This window comes from Lichenostomus cassidix, chromosome 15, assembly GCF_008360975.1.
Source record: "Lichenostomus cassidix isolate B80296 chromosome 15, HeHo_3.0, whole genome shotgun sequence".
NCBI classification, from domain to species: domain Eukaryota; kingdom Metazoa; phylum Chordata; class Aves; order Passeriformes; family Meliphagidae; genus Lichenostomus; species Lichenostomus cassidix.
Window position 1 is genome coordinate 6,227,027 of NC_139496.1, and position 17,003 is coordinate 6,244,029.

Below are 17,003 nucleotides of genomic sequence, written 5' to 3' on the forward strand. Positions count from 1 at the left end.
GGGAAATTCCTTCTCCTCTGAAACGACTCTTTTGTGGCATTGGCCCTAGTGAAATGTTGTCCTTGCTGGTAGGTGAGGTTGTCAATGTAAATGGCTTCTCTGCTAACCTGTGCTGGTGAAAACGATGCCTCTTAGAAGACTCGCAGCCAAGTGCACAGATCGTGTGTTGAGGGCAGGTTCTGTAGGCTGAAGTGGAAGCCAGGTGTACTGCATAGTGTAGGAAGGAAGGAGCAGATATCTCGTATCCTGCAGCTTTGAGATGGTGCAGTGATTTGTATCACAGATTTGTGGCTCTTAGGGTCTTGGACACAAATAGAAATCATCAATCAGATCATAACCTCCCTTGGAGAATGTGTGCTGGGCAATGTGCACCTGGAAGTTGCAAGCATGGATATGTCCATCTCATGAACCAAGTTTCACTTACCCCCAAAACAGTATGTTGAGGAGGAGAGACTATTCAGGTGTCTTAGAAGTGGAAAGTCATTTTGGAGGAAGTTGGGTTCTGGGCAGTATTTTCTCTGTACCCTTCTAAAATATGAGAGCACATGAATGAATTAAGAGTTGTCATGCTGGAGGGGCTGATTGTGGAGAATCCCATCTGAGCCACAGTGTGTACAGTGGGGCAGGTGACAAGGAAAAGGCTCTGTGGCTGGCAGGCTCTTTATCACTGAACTGCTGCTCAGCAGGGAGATTTGTTAGTGACTTAGTGTGCATTCATTGTTTGGCATCCCCATGGTACAGCAGCATCTCTGCATGGACACTTTCCCAGTTGTCCTTAACAGGGTGCCAAGTGGCAGCCAGTGGAAACAGCAGTGTACTTGACCTTCCAGCATTTGTTCCAAGCTAAGAAGCACACTGTGATGAAAAAGTGGTTTTTATTCTCCATTTCTCCAGCAGGAAAAGAGCTGTTTAACCCAAGCGCACCTTCTGTTCCGTGAAACTAATCCTGTGTGTGCCAGACAGCCAAAGATTGAATTGTCCAGTTACTGGAAATGTTTTTTCAGAGTTGCAGGATTTTAGGAGTTGAAAAAATGGTGAAGGTTATCTCACGTAACCCTGCCCTGTAACTTCTCCACTGCATACAGTCTTTTGGGATGATGTTTAGTATACTGGTTTAGAAGGGCTCATTGCATTTTAAGTTGGAATTTCTCATGCTCTGGTTAAAGTTGTTTCTTCATGTCTAAAATTACACTGCGGGAAATTCAGTGCATGATGGGGATTTGCATAGTTGTGGATGTGTGAGACAGTGGGGAGGTTCCCTCTTCCTGCAGGAGGAAAAGGTTGTTAATAGTGACATCTTCTACATGAAGTTTAAAACTCAGTTTCACATAGTTGTGTCCACTAAGGATTTTGTGACACTTCAATAAAAGCCTCTGGGGTAAGAGATTTTATTGCACTGGCAGACTCTGATTTCTCTCATACTCTGCTGCCTTAATTTACCAAATATTTAGTTTATTGGTATTTCAGCTTTTAAAAATGAGAACATAGTCATCTTTTTCTTCTGTATTTGGCTGCCATCAGTGATTAAATAGGGGATTTGCTGCCACATTTATAAAACCTGAATTCAACTTTCATAGTTTAATCTTTTTTTTTTAACCTGCAAGGATAAGTAACAAACTCTAAAAAGAGTGAGGAGCTTGCACAAAGAGTATGAAATAAAACCTGTGATGAGTGGCTCATTAATACACTGTGCTGCTTTAAAGAAGTCACACTTAAAATTCATCTCTTGTTGGAAAGGGAGGTTTTTTTAAATACCTACTATTATCCTAGCTGATACAGTTGTGAAAACCAGACAGGTTTGGAGTTCTGTAGGTAGATGAAAGTAGCAGCAAAATCTAAGCTACATAAACTAGGCTATTCTTAGTTTAGACTAATTATGCAAATAATATAGACAAGTTCAATAATTTTTCCTTCTTTTTAATAACCACAAAGTTCACACCTAGAATTCTGGCATTTCCTGCCAAGCTGTCTAGACAAATTGGCTGTAATATTAAATTTCCTGGAATTTGGGGGGTGATTTTTGCATCTCAGGGTTATTAAACATAGGTTTATACCTGATTTGGATAGCTTACTGTAATTAATGCTAATTATATTGAAATGTTGCTCAGAAATTACTGTTCAATTTGAAGCTTTCCTTATACTCTCATCCCTTTTCTCTACAATGCTACTGAATTGTCATCTTTTCAACACAGCCTCCTCTAATAAATCAAATTGGGCATTATAATTACGGCATTCTGCTAATCCTTGTAGAGAGGTGCAAAGTGGTAAGCTGATTTCAGTGCCAGGTTGTCTGCTTTGTTTAGAAAATTAGATTTATACTTCACTCAATTTGACAAAGCATCCAGATTGCTATTGCTCCTGAATATTTGGTTGTTCTGTACCTCAGGCTATGGGGAGAGGGGCTGCAAGAACCAATCTGCCCTTTCCAGCCTGTTACTCCCAACTATGTATAAAAATAATTCAAACGCATTTATCTCTTGCTCTAACTCAGCAGAGGGAGAAAAACGCATTTCAAATAATTGTAGGTGGTTTGGTCTAAGATTTATCAGGATTTGGGGCTGCTCTCAGCACATGTACACAGGGAAAGGTGCTGACTTAAAACTGCTGTCCTACAATGGGGATCAACAAAACCTCTTGTAATCATCAATTCCTCTGAATGTCTGAGCACTGAAGATGTAGAATAGTTGGGGTTTTGGTTTTTCTTTCTTTTTTTTTCTGGGCTTCAGGACCCATTGCCCTTTCTGTACCATGACCACCTTCTGAAAAGAGTTGGGGCTAGCAGGAAAGTGTTGTTGGTATTTCCAGTTAGCTTAACCTCAAGCTCTCTGTTTAGTCAGCTTGGGAGCATCACGGTGTGTTGAATATATTTAGATGTTAAGTGCGGCTGTAATAACACACTGTTCTGCAAATAGTCATTTGTCACGAAGATTAGTGTCTTACACCTCCTCCTTCCTTTTCTCACCCACTGTTTAAATCACCCGAGATGAGGAAGAGTCTCAGAGAAGCTGAGGAGAACAGGGTGGTGCAGCACGTATTTAGTGCTCATAAATAGCGTGCTGGGTTTGGAGCATGGGAGGAGAGGGCAAGGAAGCTAACACGGTCGTGTTGCTCTGGAGGTGTGACATCTCTGTGACTTCGGCAGATCTTCCTGGAGGGAGGGAAAGCGCAGCTAATTCCTGAGTCTCATTCACTCCTCAGCCTTCCTCAAACTGCTGAGCTCTATTGGTGATTAACGTATCTTGTTGCTGTGGCTCTTGCTGGACTGGAACTGCTAAATTGCATTAACAAGTTTGATTACCAATTCATGTGGTTTTTCTGTGATGCTCATCATCTCGTTATCCAACATTCATTAATGGATATAACACCCTCCCTGCCCTGCCAGGAGAGCTGTGCTCTGGGTTACTGCTGATCCGAGCTAAAGGTGATACACTAAGTCATTTTTTCCATCCAGGATGCACTTTGTTTCTTCTGATGTCTAGGTGAAAATTGATAGCTCCTTTTCAAACCATTTATGTACCCTTGGCCCCATTTGTTTGTGGTGGTGGTACTGAAAGACTGTGGGACCTTTCCCAGGATAGAGAGAAACTGTCTGGAAAGTCATCTGGATAATGAAATAGTTTGTGTGGAAAATTTCCTGTGGCATCATATTGCACATGCTGATGGTTGGGCAATAGGAACATGTAGCTGCTTGAGTTTTAATTGTATTTTTCCAGATAATGATAAATAGTAAATGGAAAGCTTGGATTTGAAGCCACTGGTGGGCTGGAGGCAGTGTGTGCTTAGTGGTGCAGAGTTCAGAGGCTGAAATGTCCCTCTCTTAGCTGAGGTTCAGCAGCCACGTAAGAGAGTGAGTCTGAGAAACCACCTTTGGAGTCTTTGTCTTTAGTCAGAGGACATGGATATGCCTGTCCGTCCATGTCTTAATAATGTTGCATTTGGAAGCTGAATTGTGTCTAGGAGTGTCTAGATGTAACAGTAACTTACTCTGTTACCTTCAGTATCTCAGGCTACTAAAACCCAATGAATTCTAGGCAGTGAGCTTACAAGAAAAAAAAAGAAATGTTGCCTTTAATGTGGGTTTTGGGGATTGGTTTGGTTTGGTGTGTGCTGCTTTGGTGTTTGCATTTCACTGCTTTTGAACACTGAAATTATACAAACTAGTTTCTTTTTGTTTCTAATTGATGTTACCCTTTTTGTTAGCAGATATTGTTATTTAAACGTTCTTTGAAACTAAACAACAAAGCTAAAGGAAAAAAGACCATTTTCTTTTAATCACCAAAATGTTGCTTAAAAGCAGTATCCATTTCTACCTTTGTAAGTACCAGAGTATACAATTTGGACATGAAAGCTCTGCACTGATTATTTTTAAGTAGGCATTCGCGTTGGCTGGGAGAGTAGGGCTGATAAAGTAGTGTCCTTACCTCCTCTGCCCCAGCCTTTGGCCAGGCTGTCTGGAAAGCCGGGATTTGGCTTCCCCTGGTGCTTTGATTCCATCCAGCGTGGCCGCTGGTGGCAGTGGAGGTCTCTGGGCTTGGCGAGTTGTGGTGCTGGGCTCCAGCAAAGCCTTCCCAAACGCGGCTCCCTCCTGAACTTAGAAACAGCCTGGCTGGCTGCAGAGCTCCTAACGAGGGAGTAGAGCAGGGTCCTGGCCCCGGGGATTCGGGAGGAGGTCCTTGTTCCGGCTGAGCAGGGCTGCAGGCGCAGCCACAGATGGCCCTGCCCTGCTCTCTCACGCTAATCTGCAACTGCAGAGACTCCACAGCTGCCTGGGAAACCACTGGGGAGCAGCGGTGCAAAGTACTGAAATGGGCAACACAGCATTGAGGCATTAGGTTTGCTAATCCGAGGCCTAAAATCAGCCTCATTTCAATCAATAGCAATCTGTTTGCACTGTCAGGAACTAATTTAAAAATCTGCTTTAAGTCCTGGTTAGGCACTTGGTATTCTGTTTTCCGAATCAAAGTAGAGGGAAGCAGTGGGCATAGCACAGCAGTGGCAGGAGGAGGAAAAATCCTTTGTAAATAAAAAGTGGATGTTTATTTCCCAAATGAAACCCTGCTATTACAGAGAAGCGCTGTTGTTTTTGCTAATTTATCCAAGAATTCATCGAGATTCTTGAAGTGGCTGCAGAGCCTGCTCTGCAGCAGAGGGAGAACTTTGCAGTGTGTGTAGCTTGTTTAGAATGCTGTACCAACATCAGACCATTAAAGTCTGCATTATAGCTGGGGCACAGGCAACTTCATCATGGGATTGCAGCTACCTTTGAAGAGCATGGGTTCCATAACAGATTCCTGTAACACGCTGCTTCAGGTGTAGTGCAAAATAGTGCTAGAAACCCTCCGGGAACTGTGACAGAGGAGGCAGCCTTTGCTCAACCCAGAAAAAATGTATTTCAAAACCTGCAGTTCTGGGAGGGAAACATAAATTGAAGAGATCATACTTATTAGAATTGTGGGGTGTCCAACTACTTTTAGACTAATGCTGAAGAATGAAACAGAAGCATATGCTGGATTTTACTACACTGCAAATGTTATTTTCTGAACAGGGTAATGTAAATATGTTTTGGCTGCTGAAAGTGCTGTATGTAAGAGAATGTGCCTTTGTCTTTTTCACTGAGTAGTGAAATGCTTGTCTGGACCAGTGGGTTCCCCTTTTGTAGCTGACCCTCCCTTGCCGGTTTTGTTGCTCCATGTGCCCCACTTGTCCCTGCTTTTGTGGACCTCTTGTGATCTCCCAGAGAGGCTCAGCTGCCCCTGAGTGCAGCTCCGTGGTGCGGCTGGGCAGGGCAGGGCTGGGCAGGGCTGGCTCACCTGGGCAGCACTTCACTGCCATGGGCTTTGCTTGGGCGGCAATTGTTCCTGGGCGTCAGAGCAAGCTCAGAGCAGCTCCCATCAGGCAGGACTTGTCCCCAGCAAACAGCAGCTTGCAAACAAGTCTCTAGCTGATGTTCCTGGTGGTTTCCAAGTTAAGAGAGGTCAGAAAATTCGAGTGGAAGGAAGGTGGTTAAGCCACAGTGGTACAGCATATGAAAGTGATGTATGTATGTGGAGAATCAAACCAGCTATAAGCTACATGTTTTAAAACTCTTGCTGGTCACCTTTAACTTCTCTGCCTGCATTTAGATGATGGATAAGGACTTTAGGTCACATTTGCTTAAATATAGCTTCAGACAGGAGCAAAATAAAGGGAAACAAAGCGATCCTCTCTTCTCGGTGACAGTCTGTAAGTAACTGTGAATGAATCTCATTACAGCAGCTTCTTTTGAAAGGGAGAAATAAAAAGGAAATTTCATTGCTAACAACTTATGTGACATTAGATGCTATAAAAAAGGTTGTTGGTGGTCACTGGTTACATTGTTATAAAAGAAGAGCTAAATGGTCTGTAATTTAGAGAAGGGGATTTAATTACATGAAGTAATTTACAGGAAGCTATAACCAGTTGTATCTTTTTCTCTGTTGAATTTAATTGGTTGACACAATGCACCAAGTCCTCTTTCTCTTCCTTCTTACTTCCTCTCACTATTTTGTTTTATTTGTATATTTCTTTTGGAGAATGTACCAAGATAGAGCACTTCTACTGTATCTTGTGATTTTAGCAAGTTGAAAAATGGAGTAGTGTGAGCTATTTGAATAAATTCAGAGCCCTGGCTGGAGTTTTTTATTTTTCGTGTCTTCATAGCTGTGAGACAGGACGTGTTCCAGGTGTCCAGTGGGATATACAGAGACCTTATTCCTGGGTTCAATGTGGGTGCTGCAGGAGGGGCTAGAACTCTGAAGAGGCCACAGTCTTTTTGGATGTTATTGTTCTGATTTGGACAAGAAGCGTCTAAATGGTTATTTCATCTTGATTTTAGCACTAGCTGCCCAATATTTTAGCTAACTTTGCAGAAGAAGCTGGGATCTGTTACCTAATTGTAGCCTCTGTTCCTGTGCTTGCACCACATGTCTGCAGTGATATTTGGGGTGATCACAGGTATTTTTATTGGTGTGAAATAAGCACAGTAGATGCAGACAGCCAATATTCTCCTAGCACACTTACCAGTATAATAACTAAACCATCTGCACCATTCCTGTCTAAATCTGAGCTGATTTAAAACAAACAAAATGGCATCCCAATGTCACTTGTGGTTGAGGCAGGATAAATACCTTCTTCATGAAGTACTGTTACTTCCCTCATGCAAAACTTGTCCTTGCTCACTGCTGGCCGTGGATCTCAGCTTCTTCAGGAGACTGCTGGGATACCCAGTGTGCCAGGAGCTGTAGCAGGATTGCTTTGGCAGCTGCCAGTCTTTGCCTGAAGTCATTCAGTGGCACTGGTCCAGCTCACTTGGCTCTCCTCGTGGAAGCATATCAAAGATGATGCTGTTTTCCACCTCTCAGTTGCTCTCGCCTCACAAACTGCAGCCTCGGGCAGTGTTATCCACATCCCTCAGCCTCTTTCTGTGTGGATTCTTAAGGGAGATAATTTTCATACTTCTGCCTGATGGATGGTTTACGTGAGCTGTTGAGAATATACACAGCTTGAGTGAGCATATTTTTGGTTTGAAGACATCTCTTAGGTAAAATAAGCACTTGTATTTTTCCTTCAAGCAGGTTATTAGTAGCTATTCAGGTGAATGCCACTGCACAATTGTTTTGGCAAAATCAATCTATTTTTTCTAATGTTTTGTCTAAAAGAAACTTAAACAAAGCCAGCAGGGGTTTGTGACAGATTTAAAGCTCTTCCAAACTTACTGATTGAGAGAGTCTTAAGATATAGTTGGGTATGTATCTTCTAACTCAAGAGTTGAAATGTGTTCTGTCTGTGTGTAGGTTTTTCCAGCTACTAGCACTCTAAATTGATTTTAACATTTTTCTGGAGTTGAGCTTTAAAATTAATTTATTTTTAAAAAGTCCTAGCAAGATTGAATATATTAAGTTCAGGAATTATACTTGTAAACTCTTACTACTGTTACATACAAAAGTTTGGGCTTTTTTTTCCTCTTTCTGGTAGCTTCCTCTCAGTTTTGTTTCTTGCATTTGGAATTGTTGAGATTACAAAGCAAAGTATTTTTTGGGTAGCTGCTGAATTCTGAATGTTGGTGTCTAAAGTCAATTAAGTAAATACATGCAGGTGTTTTAATTTAAAAACAAATCTTTCATCTTCACCCTTTCTTCCACATTCCCCTTTCTTCTGGCTAAAGGGTTTCAGCTCTAGGGAAAGGAGCACAGTAGTAGTAAATTACTGAATAGTAAAAACAAGGAAAAAACTCTTTCCAGGGGAAATCTTATCCACTGGAATAATATTGCTAAAAGAATCCAAGAACAAGGTAATGGATCAAATAGTGAGTGCTGTCCAGGGCAGCTTGAATAACAGTGCCATGATAAATAGCCCTGTGATGCTGTAACACTGCAGCCTCCTGGAATGTGGTACTAGATCTCATAAAGTTGTCTTTCTGTTGCTTCTCAAAACTTTTGAGTGGTCATAGGGCAATATTTTATTATTTGACATGACATTTATTGGCTGTAGTGTCAGTCAGAAGTATCTCTTTGGAGTTAGGGCTTTAGTCCTTTTAGGATTGAAGATGGAGGTAGCTCAGCTGGACATTGTGTGGAGTGCATCTGCAGCTTTAATGTGAAAAAAATGAATGTTCCAGTTTCCAGTTATTTTTTAGCTCATATGGAGCAATTTCAGCGTATAAAGGTGTAAATGGGGATGACACAAAGAAAGAGACTCATATTGCAAGTGTTGCCTGAATTGAGGGCTTTGAACTTGTTCCACATTTGTACATGTGCTCTTTTTCTTCCTGGTTCAGCCTGCAAAAACCAACGATATAAAAATAAACCAGTTACTCTTTCCTTACCGCATAAGAAATAACCATAACAGCAGAACAAAGCTGAGGTCCTCAAAACCCAAGCCCTGTTCTGCATTCTGGATTTGGTGTTTCCCCACCATGTGTCCATGTCCTGTGTAAGAGGGGCTGGCAGTGTGACCCAGAGCATTCCTGGCCATGGTGGTGTGATGGCTGTGAGCCACTGGAGATTGCTTCCCCGTTTTCGTCTCTCGCTTTCCTTGCGACTGCCTCATTTTGTTCATAAAGCAGCTTGTAATTGAGTGTTTGACAAAGAAGTGTTTACAAGCAGTGTTTCTTGTGCATAACTGCCTAGCTGAGGGGAATAACAATTTGGGTCTGAATTTCAGCCCTCCTTTGTCACTGTCGTATCATCGTCAGTGGCAGTGCTGTCTCTGCTTAAAGAGAAAGATGGATTAAAATTGTTTCAGGGCATGGCACCTGGGTGGGAATGCGTGGTCTTGGAAGGAGCTGGCAACTTTTCTTTGTGGCCCGTGCTCATCCTTTATCTCTGTCCTGATTTTGGACCACACCAAGGTGTGTGATAATTAAATACCACGTGTGGTGACTTAGGGGTTTTTATATGTGGAGTCCGCTAATTTAGGGGGAATTCTATTCTGGGGATATAAAATGTAAGGGTTGGAGTTGTGCCAGATTTTAAGCCTTCTCTAGCCATTGTGTGGGGAGAGATGCTGCCCTAATCTGTGCGGGGATGTGGTTGGAGTTCAGCCTGCATGGGTTGAAACCGGCAGTGCAGATGGGACCTCTGTTATCAAAATAAAAGCCACGTTTAGCTATCACACAGGAAGAAAGGAGCTCTAGGATTAAGCTTTTTAGTTCAGGCAGCATGTGGGTGTTTCAATTGTCCATGCTAAAACTCTTCTGCAAATTATGCCAACCGGGCAGGGTGTGAAGGGAATAGAAGCAATGAAGTTATGCATGAGTAAGGAACAGCTCAGGCTTTATTTAGACCCATTATAGGCCATTAGCAAAGGGTATTTTTTTTTTTTCTTTTGAGGGTGGTGTCTTTTAAAGGGGCTGTTTGCAGGAATTAAGCATGTTTGTTCAGAAGGGATGGGAATCAGCCATAGGCAATAAGCAAAGGCAATCCCTGGAATCATCTATGAATAACTGGAGGCACGTGGAGCTGCAGACTCACTCCAGGCTGGGGGGCTGAATGGGACAGTTCCTGCTAATGTCGGTGCCAGTCTGTGACTAAAACCTTCAAGCAGAGTGAAATTAAATAAATCACAACATACAAAACAAAAGTCATGCAGTCAGGCATGAGTAAGAGTGGTACTCAGCATTGTGGTCAATGAGATTAACTCCTTCCCTGCTGCTTGATGCAAGCCTGAAGTGATTTCTGTATTAAGTCTGCCAGTGTCAAATCTGCTTTTCTGGGTAGAGTTATTACTTAATGGTTGATACTGGTGTGTTGAGCAAAACCAGACAAACAGTCACAGCTTTACTGAGAAAACTAGGAGAGGTTAATGTGATGACTCTGCTGCTCAGAGCATCTCTGAATTAGTGTCACTGCTTGTCAGAGTTCTTTGACTGCAGCAATGTAGTGAACTGTTGAATTCCTATACAGAGATGACCACACGACACTCACATCCAGAGTGCCTTTTATTTGTTCACATGCAAAATCCTGCAGGTGTTTTGCTAAGACATCTTCCCAATCCCCTTAGCCTTGTTCTGAATCATCCTGCCGTGTTGAGTAGCTCGGTAAATAATCACTGTGGTTTTATTTGCCTGTACAAATGCTGCTCTCTTACAGCCCTTTGCAGCTGGGTATTCCCTCCCTGTTTACCTGACTTGTCAAGAGCAGAGGGAGAAGTAAAATGTCTTTGTGACAGCTTTTTTTTCCTTATAGTGAAGCAAAGGAATAAAGGGATTATTTTTTTCCCCAGACAGTCTACCCGCCGCAGCAGCACCAGGGACCTCTAGTAAATTGATCAAGAAACATATTTGACCTTAGGGCTGCTTGTTAGAGAACATTGTTATAGGCACGTTGTAATAGCAGATGTAATAAAGTCTGCATTGTCCCAGACAAAAAAAACCCAGTATGTTTTGTGGTGGGTTTTTTTGTGGGTGCTGGTGGGGTTTTTTTTGAGGTGGGGGGGGGGGTGTGTGTTATTTAGTATTGAATTGCTGTCTGACAGGCTTGGGTCACCTCAAATAGGCATAAGCCTAAGGCAGAGCCAAAAACAGACATTTTGGTAGGTAGTAGGGGATTTACTGACCCAAAAAACAGGTAAATAATAATTTTCAGGAATTGGCTATTTTTATAGTGCTTTGAGTTCATCCAGCTATCATGTAGCTTTGTAAAAATTTCTTTCAAAAACCCTTTTTTATTCCAGCAGCTTTTAAGTCCTAGCTGCTTGAATTGCATTTTTTTTTTTTTACCTCACTTTTCTTCAGTCATACAATTATCACCACTCTGGATCTCAGTGGATACCTGCCACTGTACTTAAAGAATAAGAATTTATTTACAGTCTCATGATAACTGGTCATCACAAATCATTATTTCTCTACGAGAGTGTTTCAGTGGCTTGAAAGTTGGTGCCTGTGAAGTCGGAACACGTGTTTGTGTTCTTCCTATGACATAAAAAAAAACCACAGAAGGGGATAAACTGTGTTGGGAGTTTCTTCACTATGAGGGTGGTGAGACCCTGGCACAGGTTGCCCTGAGAAGTTGTGGCTTCCCCATCCCTGGAGGTGTCCAAGGCTAGGTTGGATGGGGGTGAAATTGCCCCCATAAGGCTTCAGGTAGTTGAGAGCCTAAATCCCAGTGACTTGTTGATGCAATGTGCTCCTTGTTCACGTAAGCATTTACACAAATCCCACTTACAAAGTTTACTCTGATTTCTAGTTTCATATTCCAGTTCCTTTCACTAGAATAAATGTGTTTCTTTTACTTTAATAGATCCAGACAAATAAAGTGTACAAGCTGTTTTAAGATGTTTGTTGTGCTCCATTAATGGGACTCAAAATAGGATTTCTGATCATTCCAGAGGCTTCCTTCTGTGGCATCATGTGCTCATTTTCCTAATGGTTATTATTTATTTATTTTGGCAGAATGTCTGCAACTTACATAGGTCATAACAGTAATTGCTACTGCTTCAGCTGTATTCATTTGCAGAATGTAGAAAGGAGGGATTTTTGCAGCATTCAGCAGCATGTGACCCACATTGATCGAGGGTATCCTGCTGTCCAGAGACCTGTGGAGATGTGCTGTAATGGCCTAAGGTGGATCTGCTAAACCTGCTACAAAGCTTAAGGGCTTTTGCACTTGTTTTGTGCAGCAAAGGCTGTTAATACAACTACACAAATGGGAGCCCTTAGTTAATTCCTGGTTCAGTATTGACATACTCGTTGACTTGAAGCTTGTTCTGACAGAATGTGGATTTGATCAGTAGAAGTCAACCTTTTCTTTCTACCTATCCAGAAAATGAGCTGTTTCCAGTGCTGAACTGTATATGTTAAAATAAAAATTAAACAAGTAATACATTCTTTTTCATTGTCAGATAGTGTCTTTCACGTGGTAGTCACTCTGTAAGGAATTAACTTGTATGTGACTTTTATTTCTGTATTGAATAGGAATCTTGATCTCTAGCATGATGGTACTTAGCAGCTGAGTTGCTGGGGTTTTTTATGTTTCCAGATAACTGTAGATGCATAATTTTAAAAACCATCTTCCTCATCCTCCTCAAAAAATAACTCTGTGTGGGGGAGGAGGCGAGGCCATGTTCTTGCTAGTAGTACTAGTCAGTGAAGTTGTTGAGTTTAAAAGATTTATGTTACCAGGTTGCACTATTAGTTATTGGGCAAGAGGGTAAATTGCTTAGCCATCCTTTGTGTGGTTGTTTATCTGTAATGGGGAGAAAATAATTTTTAGTTTCTTCTTAAAATGATTGCAATACACAGAAGAAAAATAGTAGGATTCATGATGGTTATTTTGTTACCATGCAGGAAAATACAAGACTATTTTTTCAACTTAAAGAAGGAAGGGAGAAGGTCATTGCTGTAGGAGTCTTTGTCTTGCAAGATTTAAGGGAGCAGCCTTAAGCTGTGGAACATCAGCATCCATAGGCTTGTCTGGATTTGGAAGCAGCACTGACACATCAGCTCAGAGCTGACTCAGAGCACAATGGGCTGGTTCAGATGGAGCACATGAGAGAAGTGATTCCATCCAAGTCAGTATTCCTGCATCATGCCAGATGAATGTGCCAGATCAGATGCCCAGGATGGATGCCAGCATCAGGTTTCAAGAGCTTGCTTAGAGGTGCTGAGCACCATTCAATGATTTAATCCAGCAAGAACCTCGCAGAAAGCTCTGGCAATTGCTGAGGATGATCTAATGCTGCTATTAATCATCATCTCATGATTGAGAACTAGGTGTGAGTACTGAGGGTGTTTCCACAGTACAAACCCAGGCAAGGATCTTGATAGCAAACTCGCTGGGCCAGTTTTTAAGCCTAACCTTTTTATTTTCCTTAATTATAAACCCTCTAAAAGTCTTCTAGGGTGAAGAGCTGGTTAGAAGTTCTGAATGTGTAATTTTGTGGTTTTCTGTCTTTAGTGACTGGCTTCTCAGGTAGCTTTAGGAAAGTATAGATTCACTTAAGGAAGCTTGAAATGGGGCTCAGGTATCTACTGCTCTGAAATAGGCCCACTTGATTATGAGCTTAGAGCATGAAATGTACATAGAGCTGATCGCAGTGAGCTAAAAAAGGCTCGCCAAGAAAAAAACCTCTGCAATTCAGTGTTAATTCATCTTTTATTCTTCCCAGAAGTGGCATTTGTTTAAGCATTGCCCTTAGCTCAGAGACCTAAACCTTCATTTCTCATGTGGTGCTCTGGTCCTCCTGGAGTGAGTGCCTAGGAGCCCTTTGCTTTCCTCACTAACCTCAGGTGGGAAGAGGCAAAAGGAGTTGTTAAGGTCTAACTGGGTGTGAGGGTGGCAGATCTGTGCTTCAGGGGGTTTGGCATCCAAAAGATTTTCCCTAACAGAAGACGGGAGGGAAATAGCAGCTGCCGGTGGGTTGTGTTGGCACCTCCGGTGTTGGTGGCTTACATTCTGTTTGCTGAAACCAACTGGAAAATATTCCAAATTCTTAAAATTCTGCCTGCCCAGCAAAATCCGTGGTTAGTGTGGCATTACTAGGCATGGGAATGATTGCCTCATTTAGCAACAAGTTATGACTATTCAGTGGCAAAGGCTTCAGCAGAGAGGAGGAACAGGAATGCAAGCCCAAGGGGATCCCAGCTTGTTAACCTCTGCTGCCTTGGGCTCTATTACCCTGTGTGTGCTACCTGGAAGGAAATCACTGTGGGTGCATTCATCCATGTCACAGCCCAGCCTTCACTTTGCTTTGTAGATGTTCTCTTGGAGCTGCTCATGTGGAAGTGGGACAGTTGGGCTTTGTGTGAATGTGAATGCATGTGCATGTCTGTCAGGTTTACTCTTGCAGCTTAACCATAATTCATTACATAAAGCCTGTTTGTCACACATGACTTTAAATATCCACAGGCCAGCCTCATGTACTAACTCCAGTGTCAGTGTTAGACACAGTGAGGAAGGGGCTGCAGTTTACCTCAGATCTAAGCGCAGGGGATGGATGTGGGGATGATGGGAATCTTGCTCCTGATGCAGTGCTGCACCTGTCTTCATTGGAGCACCAGGGGTTCAAGTGACTTGTCAAAGGTTGCAGAGTCAGGGAGCAACTCCACTGACATTTGATATTGGGAGCCTTCTGCTTCCCAGTCTGCTGCTGATTTACACTTTCATCCTCCAGTACCCATAACTGCTGCTTGAATTAAACTATGACACATCTTCACTTCAGTGTAAAATTATTTCAAGTTAGACCTTGCAAAAGGAATGTCGTTCCTTCTGCAAACACCATGTAGGTTCAGCCCGTTCCCACCTGGTTCGTATGCTAGTTCAGCACCACTAACTAATAAATTGCAATTATTGAGGTATCAATTCATCATGTCTTGGGCATAGTGTTGCCTGTTCCACTGCATTGACCGAAGCCGTTTGCTGGCTGCTAATGTGCTGCGGTTTTACTGTGTCTTGTCCTGTAATGATGGGATCCCTTGTACCAATTTGAATCCTATTAGATTGCAATTAATTTCTCTCTGCTGCAAACTGAGCCTAAGTCAAGTGCTGTTCAGTGCAGAGCTTACAACATGGATATATCACAAGGGTGAAGTGCTAAGAACCCAGCCTGAACAATTTTTTAATCTGTGCTTCATGTTCCCCAACTTCCCTAATGGCACTAATTAGCAAAGCAAATTCCTTGCTTTGGGAGCGTGAGTGTGAGCAGTGAGGAGCAGAAGGATATAACTGGTTTGAGAATGAGAATCAGAAAGGGGAGCAGTTGCAGAAAGTTGTTCTTGTGGGGGAGGAATCTCTGCCTTCAGGTATGAGAGGTTTTTATTTCGCTGCAGTGGGACATTCTGCTGCAAGACTCATTGAGCTGGCTTTGTTTCATGGTGAATCATTTAATGCATGGAAAGTTCTGCTACAGGATCCATGAGGAGCCTGTTCAGGCATTGCTTTGATGTTCTTAGTAGGAGAGTACCTGGGCAAGGTTAGTCTGTGTTAAGATCCATGTTTCGCTGTGCAGATGCAGGTGTAGGGGAAATCTGTAAATGCTCTTCCTAAGCTCTGACTGTAAACATCCTGAGAATGCCAACACACAGTGCAGTCATGTGAGGACAGCAAAACTAGAGTTGCTCCATGGACAAAAACTGAAAAAACCCATCTTGGGACAATAACCCCCATCTGTCCTTCTTGCCTGTCAGTGCAGTGTTGGAACTGTGCTTTCAGTGCTACATAAATATGTAAATGTCAGCGTGCAGTCATAAAACAAGTTTTGTTTTATGGTTCAAGTTCAGATTTTAGAGAACAAGGAACTTGATTGCACCATCACAATGCAGTTTCTACTGGATAAATTGATCCTTGGAGGCAAACTAGATTAATACTAGGAGGAGACGGATTTAGAATTCGTCTTTCTCTGTGGTTTCTATAAACTGAGCAATACTTCTGGGCTCTTTGTTGCTCTAGCAATTTTCTCTCTGTTGGATGATGACCCTTTCAATAAGTGGTCATCCACATTGAATTTTCTGACTCAGAGCTTAAAAAACAGGGCTTTTTATTGACTATAGAATTCCCATACTGTAGCTTGACCTCGCTGTCGGCTTTCTTTGGAGACTATACAGAGATTTCAGCTAATGCCAAAAGAAGCCATTCACCTTTTAAGCTTTCTTTTCCCTGGCTCATAATCTACATCTGAGTGAAATATAAAGTATTGCTTATCTCTCATCTGCAAAGCTTCAGTAAGCTCTGGGCTACATGTGTGCTGCCTGACAGCTGTGACGCTGCTCCGCAGCACCAGGAGCTGCTGCACCACGTCCCTGGCACAGGCAGCTTTTGGGGTGGGCATTTGCTCAGACAAAGTGGCCATATTCTTTAATTTTTCTTTACTTATAGAACCATTCAGATTGGAAAAGAGCTTTAGGATCAAGTATTGCATGTAAGCTTTGTAAACTTACTGTGTTTTATTAACTTATGATTGCAGTCATACAGGACACTGAGAGTTCACTCGGCTCCCTTCAGGAAAGGGAATGGATTTCTACTCAGTGTCAATCCAAACAAGAAAAAAAATGCTGTTACATATTAGTATTTACAATTTGTATTTGAAATTTCATGTTGTATTTATTCCAATTCTTTTGTTGGCCTTTCACTGAGAATTTACAGCTCTCTGGGGATATTAGCACCGAAAAGTTACTCAGGGTGGGGAAGAAAGGAGAAGGAACAAAAGAGTGGATGCAAAGAAATTAAGAAAGCTTCTACTAAAGTACAATTCTAGTACTGTTTGTCAAGTTGAAATGGTTTTGTCTTTAATTTTGAGTCAGGCACTCTGAATGCCGTGTGCTGCTTTTCTCCCTAATTACCGTAATTTTGTTCTACTGCATATTTATACTGTGTCTTACTACTGTAAGTAAGTGGCTACAATATTATCTCTAAACAAGGCTTCTTGAAATGATTATAAGTTGATGTTTATGTGTACTTGTAGTTTTGGGGTCTTTCCACTGGAAAGAAATGTTTCACCCTCATTTATACTACATAAAAATCCCCTTAATGCAATCATAGAAGGAAGAAAGG

At 42.1% G+C, this 17,003-nt stretch overlaps 1 protein-coding gene across 24 annotated transcripts in view; it reads left to right on the forward strand.

Moving 5' to 3' along the window:
* FBRSL1 (fibrosin like 1) overlaps window positions 1-17,003 on the forward strand; it is a 503,769-nt gene that overhangs the window by 135,046 nt on the left and 351,720 nt on the right. The window lies entirely within an intron of this gene.